The sequence below is a fragment of the Choloepus didactylus genome, chromosome 22 (assembly GCF_015220235.1).
Source record: "Choloepus didactylus isolate mChoDid1 chromosome 22, mChoDid1.pri, whole genome shotgun sequence".
In the NCBI taxonomy this organism is placed as follows: Eukaryota; Metazoa; Chordata; class Mammalia; order Pilosa; family Megalonychidae; genus Choloepus; species Choloepus didactylus.
The window spans coordinates 7,446,061-7,456,423 of NC_051328.1; the positions used below are offsets into that span (position 1 = coordinate 7,446,061).

Genomic DNA, 10,363 nt, shown 5'->3' on the forward strand with positions numbered 1-10,363 from the left:
AGGTCAACAAATGTTTGTTGGAGTAATAGGATGAAAAGGAAAGGCTGAATGAATGGCAGCTTTTACAGATGTAAGGGCAAAGGACATATTTAAAATTGTCTTAAAAGAGGCTTAATGCTTCCTTTTGAACATAAAGGAAAAGACTTCCTCCTCCCTCCCACTTCTTAGTGTTCACTTTAGAAAACCTGTGATTGTAAGTTCTCTCTTTGTCCTTTTGAAATGTCATCAAGGGAGATATTGCCCCTATCTCCAAGTTTCCTGGGGAGAGATTAGCACATCTTCCAGGGGTTCCTGGCTCCAAATTATAAACCTACCTCCAAAGTATCTTAAGACTGTGTACGTAATGGGTTGTATCTGCTTAGCCACATAAAATGGTGAGCTCTCTTTCTGTCTCTGCAATCATTTTGTGTACTGCCTATGATGCGTAACATTCTGATTTAATGTTTATTCGATGATAAGATCATTTTAGTTCTCTTCTACCTTTGTGAAGAGGTTTACTGAATTGGGAGAAGATTTTGTTTTCAGTGATTTTTCCCACAGATATGGCACTGACAAGTTCTAAATGAGTTCTGCAGAACAGAAATAGAATTTGAGACACAGATGAGAGCCACGTATATAATTTTGAATTTTCTAGTAGACACATTTTGAAAAGCAAAAAGAAACAGGTGAAATTAACTTTAACAATATTTAAAAATATATGAATGTGTATGTATGCATATCCAAAATGTTATAGTTTCTTCATATAGTCAACATAAAACAAGTTATTAACTACATTCTTTTCTTTCATCCTAAGTCTTTGGAAGCTGATTTGTATTTTGTACTCAAGTTGGTGGCCACTGTGTTGGACAGAAGAGCTCTAAACTGATGGGCAACATTTACCAGGAAGCAGATGGTGACTCCAAAAGCTTAGCTCCTTTCTGAGGGCTGCAAACTATGACCCATGGGCCAAACCTGTTCTGCCACTTGTTTTTGTCCAGCCTGCAAGGTCACAATGGTTTCCACATTTTTAAATGGTTGGAAAAAATTCAAAAGAATAATAGTAGTTTGTGACACATGAAAATTTTATGAAATTCAAGTGCCAGTGTCCATAAATAAAATGTTATTGGAAAACAGCCACATCCTCTGGTTTAGGTATTGCCTATGGTTGCTATGTGCTGCAGCGGTAGAGTTAAGTAGTTACGACAGAGACCGCATGGCCCCCAAAGCCTAAACTATTTAATATCTGGCCCTTACGGAAATGTTTGCCAATCCTTGGGTTTAGAATTGCCTGAAAAATATAGGACTGCCCAATTTAATTTTTTAAATCTTTTTTTTATTGTAGAATATAACATATATACATAGAAGTGATAACTTTCCAAGTGCAATTTAACAAGTAGTTAGCAAATTTCAAAGGATGTTATGGGTTACAGTTCCACAGTTTCAGTTATTTTCTTATTGTGAGATATAGTATATATGCAAAAACGCACTTTCCAATTTAATTTTTATATCAGATAAACAAGGAATTTTCAGTTTAAGTATGTCTGAAATATTGTAGGGCACGTACTTATACTAAACATATTAGTTGTTTATCCGAAATCAAAGTTAACTGGGTATTGTGTATTTTTATTTAAATCTGGCAACCCTATCTGGGTTAGAATATAGTTTTTCACTCAAGAGATACTGATGAAAAATCTACCATGGAGTCTTTAACGTGCATCAAATCAACAGTGAACATGTTGGACATAATCACTTTCATTTTGAATTCAGTTCAAATGCTTAGAGCGCCAAAGATTGCTTAAATAGTTACTGGAAAAAAGGTCTAAATTTTATTGTACTCATGTTTAAGAAGACTTTGTCAATGAGGCCTATATTGAAAAACTCCCATAAGAGTATTCTTGCTTGTATTTAAAATATTTAGTGTTATGATCTAAATAAATATTTAGTGTTATGATCTAAATAAATGTTTTCAAGTGTATATATTTGTATTTTTATTAGTTTTCAGTACATTTCATGATCAATTTTGGAATTAGCATCCTGGAAAAGAGATCCCATTAATAACATTTACACAAAGCAAAAATAAAAGGGTTCCATGTTCAGAAGCATGACTGTCAACTATCCTTCAGGAATAAATAAACCAAGGTCAAGGGTCACCTGCGAAAACTAACTTTGGCTGCTTCTCCATTTCCCTAAAGAGCCAGCCTTGCACTTGCCTGGAGAGGCTGAAAAGAGATGTTCCCTTCAGCTGAACATGAGTTGGCTTATGTAAGACACAGGTAAGTTCCCCATTACCGCCTGGGATCTGGGCCGTTAATATTTGATGCGCTCCTCCTCATCTCTGTTTGTGTAATTTGTCAACGCCCAACAGGTCCTCTGCCAGCTATGCATTAAAACTATTTTCAAAATATGTCATTGTCAGCCCTTGGCACACTCATTACTTATTAAGATAAGAGGCCGGATGAGGCGAGCAGGAGGTGGCTTGCTTATTTAAACACACTTGACTCAACGGCGGGAGAATCACGCGATCTCGAGGGTCATGGGAAGGAAAGGCCCTTTCATTGAAATGGAGAAACTGAGACCCAGGGAGGGGAAGGAATTTCCCAAGGTCACACCATAGGTACGTGGCAGAGCTGGACATAGAGCTCAAGTTTTTTAGCTCTTAGTCCTTCCTGACCCATCCCCCAACAACATAACATTTTCCTACGTGCACACATGCGTAAAAGTACACAGCTCTCCAGATTCTACCTCTTCGAATAGTGGGATCATCCACAGCATCAGTTAAAACAGTGTTTCCCAAGTATGGAATGTCCCTAATGCTATTCAAGGTAGTTTAAGTTGTCATGAAAAAAAAAACTTCAAAAAAAATTAAGTGGTATGCTTATTCTAATGTATTATAAAATATACATCAAAGTTATGATTTGGCGGGAAACATGCATCAAACCCATGAATTTGTTAATATCATTGCTTGGATCAAAGCTAAGTCATAAATGGAGATAATATTTAAAATCAATTTAAAGATACTTTTAAGTACATATATTCATATCTTACGATGCTATTTTTCATTATTTTCATAACCAACTTTGGTATTTTAAGGATAGGGATAGCATTCAGGAACAGAAATTAAAACACACAACTCATGATAGCACAGGGTTTTACAGGCATAGAAGGAATAGTAAAGATGATACTATGAGGGCCAAAATTTGGGGGAACACTAAATACTAAAACAAACTTAGGTAATATGTCATACATACCAAAAAAAAAAAAAAAAAGGTTTTAGAATATAAATTGTTAAAATGGTCAATATTTAGTTTTCTGCCTTGGCCTCTGCTTTATTTCCCCATTCCTGAGAACTCAGGGCTTACATTCTCTCACCATTCCCTATGACATAGCTTCCTTGTAGGAAATTCAAACTAAGGCCTTCATACTGCTCTGGCTCAGGGTACTTGCCATACATGAGACAACTGCATTCATATTAGAAGGCAATGGACCTGCTTGATTTGAGCCAGTGAAATGAAGCACTAATGGTGGAAATTCCAGTCATCATCTAGGGTCTAGGAGAAAACTCCCAAATGCCCAGGGTCATCCTGATTACCACCATACACAGACGGGGCTCACCCATTCACTCCTGCCATGCATGCCTAGATCCCTTCTCCATCAGACCAGTCAACACAAGGCCAAACCACAGAATCCCTGGATATCATAATGGGGTCAGGCGGATGGTACCTGACAGAAGCAGCTTCAGAACACTGATGTTTTCTCTGTAGAATCCTCAAGACCAAGAAAATGAGTAAGAACTTCTGTTCTTTGTAGCAACTCAGCAATAATCGAGGATTTGAAGTTATGTGAAAACAATGTCACTCAACGCTCCCCTGCCCACAGCCATGCCTTCCCTCTTAAGTATGTACAGAGCCCACCTCTGGAGCATCTGGGCAGAACATCAATGTCTGTGTGAACCATGAGAAAGGAATATCATCCACTCATTCTCCACTGTATGTCCAGCCTAAAAGCACCAAGAGGGAAGGCTATAAACATTAAAATATGTTAAATAGATGAATGAATGTTTGCTAGTGCCTTGGTAAATTAGCTAATTAATTAATTAACTAATTAATTGAACCTCTTCTCAAGGGTCAGGTCAAGTCCATTCATTCCACCAACAGCTATTAGGTGCCTTTCTGAGCCAAGCTAGAGGTTGATTAAAAATAAAAAAGACCCTCTGATTCTGCTTTTTGGGCTCATCTACTATGTCACAGCACTTTACAGTTTATTGAATCTTGTCCTGTGGATCATCTCATGTGACTTGTACCTACAAAACAAGTAGGAAAGTGGCTGCCATTTGACACTGATGACACACTGAAAGTGAGAAATCAACTGTCTTGTTCCAGATCATTCACCAATACCAGATCACCAAGAGCTGGTCAGGAGGAGGACATGGGTGTTTGAACTCCGAATCCTGTGCTTCCCCTTGAAGCCAATGCTCTTTCTTTAACTTGTTTATGAAACACCTCTGGGGAGGACCTGAGCTTCTGCATCTCCAACAAGCTCCCAAGTGATCCTGACGCTGCTGGTCTGGGGACCACACCTCGTCAGGGGGGCCGCAGACTGGGCCACTCTGGGTCAGAAGCCTCCAACGAGCCCAGATCTTACAGCCACTGAGGCCGGGAGGGAGAGGTATATTAAATTTGACTTCCTGGGGATAAGAATGAGGCCAGGCCCAGTGGATCCTCAGGGATTCAAAACCTTATGGGTTGTACCTCCAGAAACAACAATATAATGGAAAGAACATGGCCTTGGAGCTAGCCGATTCCAGGTTCAAATTATAGCACCATCAGTTTCTGCCTGACTTCAGTTATTCGCCCTCTCAGAGGCATTTAATGAGACAAGGTGTCCTCATTCCTACAAATGACCCTTCACAGGCTGTTAAGTGAGTTGCCCTCACTCACTCCAAGGCAGGGCCTCCCCTAAGATGCAAATAAGTTTTGCAGCCCCTGTGTATACCATCAATTTGATGATTTAAAAAATGGGTTGCAAAATTCATGGGCCCATGTGAGATATAGTGATTTATCTACGAAGATTCAGAATAATGGGTGGAAAAGAAGTATTTACATTGTTGTTTATTATTGTATCAGTGCATATGAAGATGCTTCATAGTGTCCATGAACCATCTCTTCCTGTTCACATCCAGGAACCATCTCATCATTCCTGTTGAAGTTCAAATCTCCTACTGCCAGAAAAAGCAGCAACATGGTTATTCCTCACAGTGCCAGGTTTGCGTTGAAACAACACACAGACACACCTCAGAGATATTGTGGCTCTGGTTCCAAACCACCACAATAAAGTGAATATTGCAATAAAGCGAGACACACAAACTTTTTATTTTCAGTGCATATAAAAGTTATATTTACAGTATACTGCAGTCTATCAAGTGTACAATAGCATTATGTCTAAAAAACAAGGTACATACCTTAGTTAAAAGAGACACACAGTGAGCACATGCTTTTGGAAAAATGTCACTGTGTTAGACTTACTCAACACAGAATTGCCACAAACCTTCAATTTGTAAAATACGCAGTATCTGCAAAGCGCAGTAAAGCAAAGCGCAGTAAGATGAGGCACGCCTGTAGATCTTGCTGCTGCTGTTTCCTAATACCATGTATTTAATGCTGAATACCATATTACTCCTGAAGTTGCCTCATCCACAGAGCCAAAGGCTGTTACTGAGCTTCATTAATGACACTACCAATACAAGTCTTACCCAAAGTATGCAGAAAAATGGGGATGAGAATTATCATTCCGATCATGTCAAATTTACCATTCAGAATTTTATGTGTATAAAACATAAAACAACATGTCTTTGATTCTGTCTTCTCATGAACCCTTTAGACGGTAGTTACTGCATTTCTAGAAGGTGATCTTTCAATGTTGATGGCACCCCTGCCTTCCACCCACCACCAGGGGAAGAACAGGTGAGGGCCCCGTTGACTTGAGAATGGAGGGAGGTCCCTTTGGTGCAAGGATGTCCACCCCTTGTCTGGCACGGCTTACAACTGACTTGGGAGAACACATTCTTGCCACATCCATTTGAAGCAAAAAAAGACATCTATGGAGGGGCCCGAGAGCAACAGTCCAGAGAGACCCTGGAGCAAGTGTGGCCATCCTTGACCCCTGACAGGAGCCTGTGGAGGGGACGGGGTGACCAACCTGGTTATTGGGCTTTTGGGGTTTGCCTCAGTTTGCCCACTTATGAAATAAGGAAATAATTATTTGTGTAATACACAGAAAGTTAAGTTGCCTTGTGGCCAGTCTGAGCACAATATCATGTTTTTAAAAATTATCTGCCTGACAGTCTAAATATATTGAAAGGCAGTTTCATTCTTTATTGAAGTGTCCTAAAAAATGACAAAGAATTCCATTCTTAAGGCCCAGCAAAACTTATAGACCCCTTTCCCAGTCTTTTAATATCTCTCACAAAGGAGCACTTTCTCTCCATCTCTAGTCTCTCTCCCTTCAAAATCCCAACATCCTCCCTCTCACATTTCCCCCTTCAAACCTTATATACACTCTTCAAACCTATATACATTCTCTGATAAAACAACCTAGGCTGGCTGATTTCCCCAGTTCTCTACCTCATCTGTAATCACAAACATCACAAGAAGAGGGTCGGGGCTGGACAGGCTGACAGAGACGTTTCCTTTGTGGATATAATCACGTTACTACTTTTCATCGCTGTTGGCTGGCTATCCCTGGGCTGTTGTGAAGGTCAAATGAAATTATGCTGTCCAAGACTATCTACTTGGAAGGAACATTTATTATTCTTTTTCCACATCTGAGGACCCAGCACACAGTTCCCCAAAATGTCATGGGCTTTATTTTAATAGCTACATATTAATTTCCTTTTGCACTTGGAAAAAAAAAATCCTTTAACCACCACATTACACCTATGCTGTTATGGCTTAAGAAGAGATAAAGTAATGTCTCAACTTATCTATTTTCAAAGAAATGTTAAGCAAATGATAGGGCAAGGATGAAGGGATGCCAAATCATGATGCTGGTTTGTAAATGAGCAGAGGGGGGGCGGCAGTCCCCAGCCCACAATGAGAAATGCATTGATAGGACAACCTGATACGAGTCTTTGCTCGGTGCTGGGGCTGTGCCTGAACCACAGTGGGGTCTGGAGCTGTTCCCTCCTTGAACTAAGAGGGGAAAATGCAAGCACACGTCTCACTCTGGCCAGGAGAGCCCCTAGAACTCCCCTTACCAGATCCTACCCATCTTCCAAGTTGCACTGCCTTGTAGACTTCAGGATCTCCTCCTCTGAATGCCCCACAGGACTTTTTTGCTTGCATGAATCATCTGGCACTTAGCCTCGAAGCTTTAATTTCCCACAGGCACAGGTCTACTTCCCCACTTAGATGGAAAGCTCCTGGGGTAGAGCTGGGTCTCATTCTTCATGGCATCTCTTGCTGACCTACTCTAATATGTTCCTCTGCAATTATGTGTTGATGGATCGGGTTCAGAAGGGCTGTCAAAGTGAGGATGGGCAAGATGCCTTCTGGGGGTCTGGTTTAAGTCCCAGCATGAAAGCCAATGAACATGTAGGATCCACCATACCTCAGCCAACTAGAGCTGGGTGATATAAAGCTAACGAATATCCAGGGTTCACCATGGGACTCCTTGCAGGATCTCAACGGTGATGGACCTAAAAACACCCTCCTTTTCTTCTAGCTAATTATTGAAGTGCTGTCTCCTCTCTGATAAGGCACTTGGAGTGATCTTGATGTGGGCTTAATTCAGAAACTCCCCAAATATTTTGCAGAAGCAACATGAACGCCATGTTGTTTCTATAGTGTGTCACCACTGCTGGGTGTAACAGGCAATGCTGTTAGCTCCAGTAACCCTCTTGTCAGACATTCAGGATTCATCATCAAAATAATACAGAGATTGTTCATTCATTAATTATTGGGGTGACATCTGTCCTTTAAATGCAACTATGACATCATTGCTCAAGATTTCTTAGTTTTTTTCTTTTCTCTTTTTTCTTTTGCTGCTTCTGGAAATAATGCTGACATGGTTGCAAATTTCTTAAACACAAATAGAACTTCAAACTTGTTATTTAAAAATAAATTAAAAACCCATGTATGCAGGTCTCAAAATGGAGGTAAAACCGCCACTCAGTCGCCCCCAGCCTGACTCTGGCCGCCGCCATGGGGAGGAGGGCCATGATCCAAAGGAACCAGAACAGTTGAGAAAACTGTTCATTGGTGGTTTGAGCTTTGAAACTATGGATGGTAGTTTAAGAGAACATTCTGAGAAATGGGGCACACTCACAGATTGTGTGGTGATGAGAAACCCCCAAACAAAACATTCCAGAGGCTTTGGTTTTGTGACTTACTCTTGTGTGGAAGAGGTGGATGCGGCAATGTGTGCTCCACCACACAAGGTTGATGGGCGTGTAGTGGAACCAATGAGAGCTGTTTCTAGAGAGGATTCTGTAAAGCCTGGTGCCCATCTAACAGTCAAGAAAATTTTTGTTGGTGGTATTAAAGAAGATACAGAAGAATATAATTTGAGAGACTACTTTGAAAAGTATCACAAGATTGAAACCATAGAAGTTATGGAAGACAGGCAGAGTGGAAAAAAGAGAGGATTTGCTTCGTAACTTTCAATGATCATGATACAGTTGATAAAATTGTTCTTCCGAAATACCACACTATTAATGGCCATAATTTTGAAGTGAAAAAGGCCCTTTCTAAACAAGAGATGCAGTCTGCTGGATCACAAAGAGGTCGTGTCGGTGGATCTGGCAACTTTATGGGCCGTGGAGGGAACTTTGGCCGTGGTGGAAACTTTGGTGGAAGAGGAGGCTATGCTTGTGGAGATGGCAGCAGAGGTGGTTATGGCGGAGGTGATGGTGGTTATAATGGATTTGGAGGTGATTGTGGCAACTCTGGTGGTGGTCCTGGTTATCGTACAGGGGGGCTATGGTGGTGGTGGAGGATATGATGGTTACACTGAAGGAGGAAATTTTGGCAGTGGTAACTGTGGTGGGAACTATAATGATTTTGGAAATTATAGTGGACAACAGCTATCAAAGTATGGACCCATGAAAGGGGGCAGTTTTGGTGGAAGAAGCTCGGGCAGTCCCTATGGTAGTGGTTATGGATCTAGTGGTGGAAGTGGTGGATATGGTAGCAGAAGGTTCTAAAAACTCGACAGAAAATGGCTACAGTTCTTAGCAGGAGAGAGAACAAGAAGTTGTCAGGAAAGCTGCAGATTACTTTGAGACAGTCGTCCCAAATGCATTAGTGGAACTGTAAAAATGTGCCACAGAAGGAACGATGCTCCATAGTCAGAAAAGTTACTGCAGCTTAAACAGGAAACCCTTCTTGTTCAGGACTGTCATAGCCACAGTTTGCAAAAAGTGCAGCTATTGATTAATTCAATGTACTGTCAATTAGATGTACATTCCTGAGGTCTTTTATCTGTTGTAGCTTTGTCTTTTTCTTTTCATTACATCAGGTATATTGCCCTGTAAATTGTGGTAGTGGTACCAGGATTAAAAAAATTAAGGAATTTTTAACTTAAAAAAAAACAAAAAACAAAAAACAACCCGTGTATACTGAAAATTTTTATACTAACTACTCCATGAAATCACATGACTTGGGTAAACAAGAATAAAATTACTTAAATCTATGAGAAGCATCACTGGAAAAGCCACCCTGTAATAGGATTTTTTAAATTAAAAAAATTTATTAGAAAAGTGGTAGGTTTACAGAAAAATTATGCATAAAAGCCGAGTTCCCATATACCACCCTATAATTGACATTTTGCATTAGTGTGGTATATTTGTTACAATTCATGAATGAACATTTTTATAATTGAACTGCTGACGATAGTCCATCATTTATAATAAAGTTTACTGTTTTTACAGTCTTATTTTAAAAAATTTTTCTTCTTGTAACATATATACAACCTAAAATTTCCCCTTTTAACCACATTCAAATACATAATTCAGTGCTGTTAATTCTGTCCACAACGTGATTTTAATCACCAGTTTGAGATTGAGTTTTCCCATCCTGGTCTAACACACCTAGACAGTGTCCTGAGCAAGCTCCACTGTTTAACATTTTTAAGTCTTTACACTTTTCAAAAGGATTTCCATGTGTATTATTACGTTTATGCCTCACGTAGGGTGACCATTAGCCTAATTTGCCCAGAACTGTCCTGGATTTGAAAATTCAGCATCCCAGGAAACCCCTCAGTCCTGGGCAAACCGGGACAGCTGGTCACCCAGCACAGCAACCCAATGCATTAGGGAGGGAAGGTTGTGTGCCCATTTTACAGATGAAGAAAATGAAGTAAGGCAAGGTTGTATAACTTCTTCGAGGTC

At 40.1% G+C, this 10,363-nt stretch overlaps 1 pseudogene; it reads left to right on the plus strand.

The window, feature by feature from the left end:
- Nucleotides 1-8,125: 8,125 nt before the first annotated feature.
- LOC119518970 lies at nt 8,126-9,178 on the plus strand (annotated as a pseudogene).
- The last annotated feature ends 1,185 nt before the right edge of the window (nt 9,179-10,363 follow it).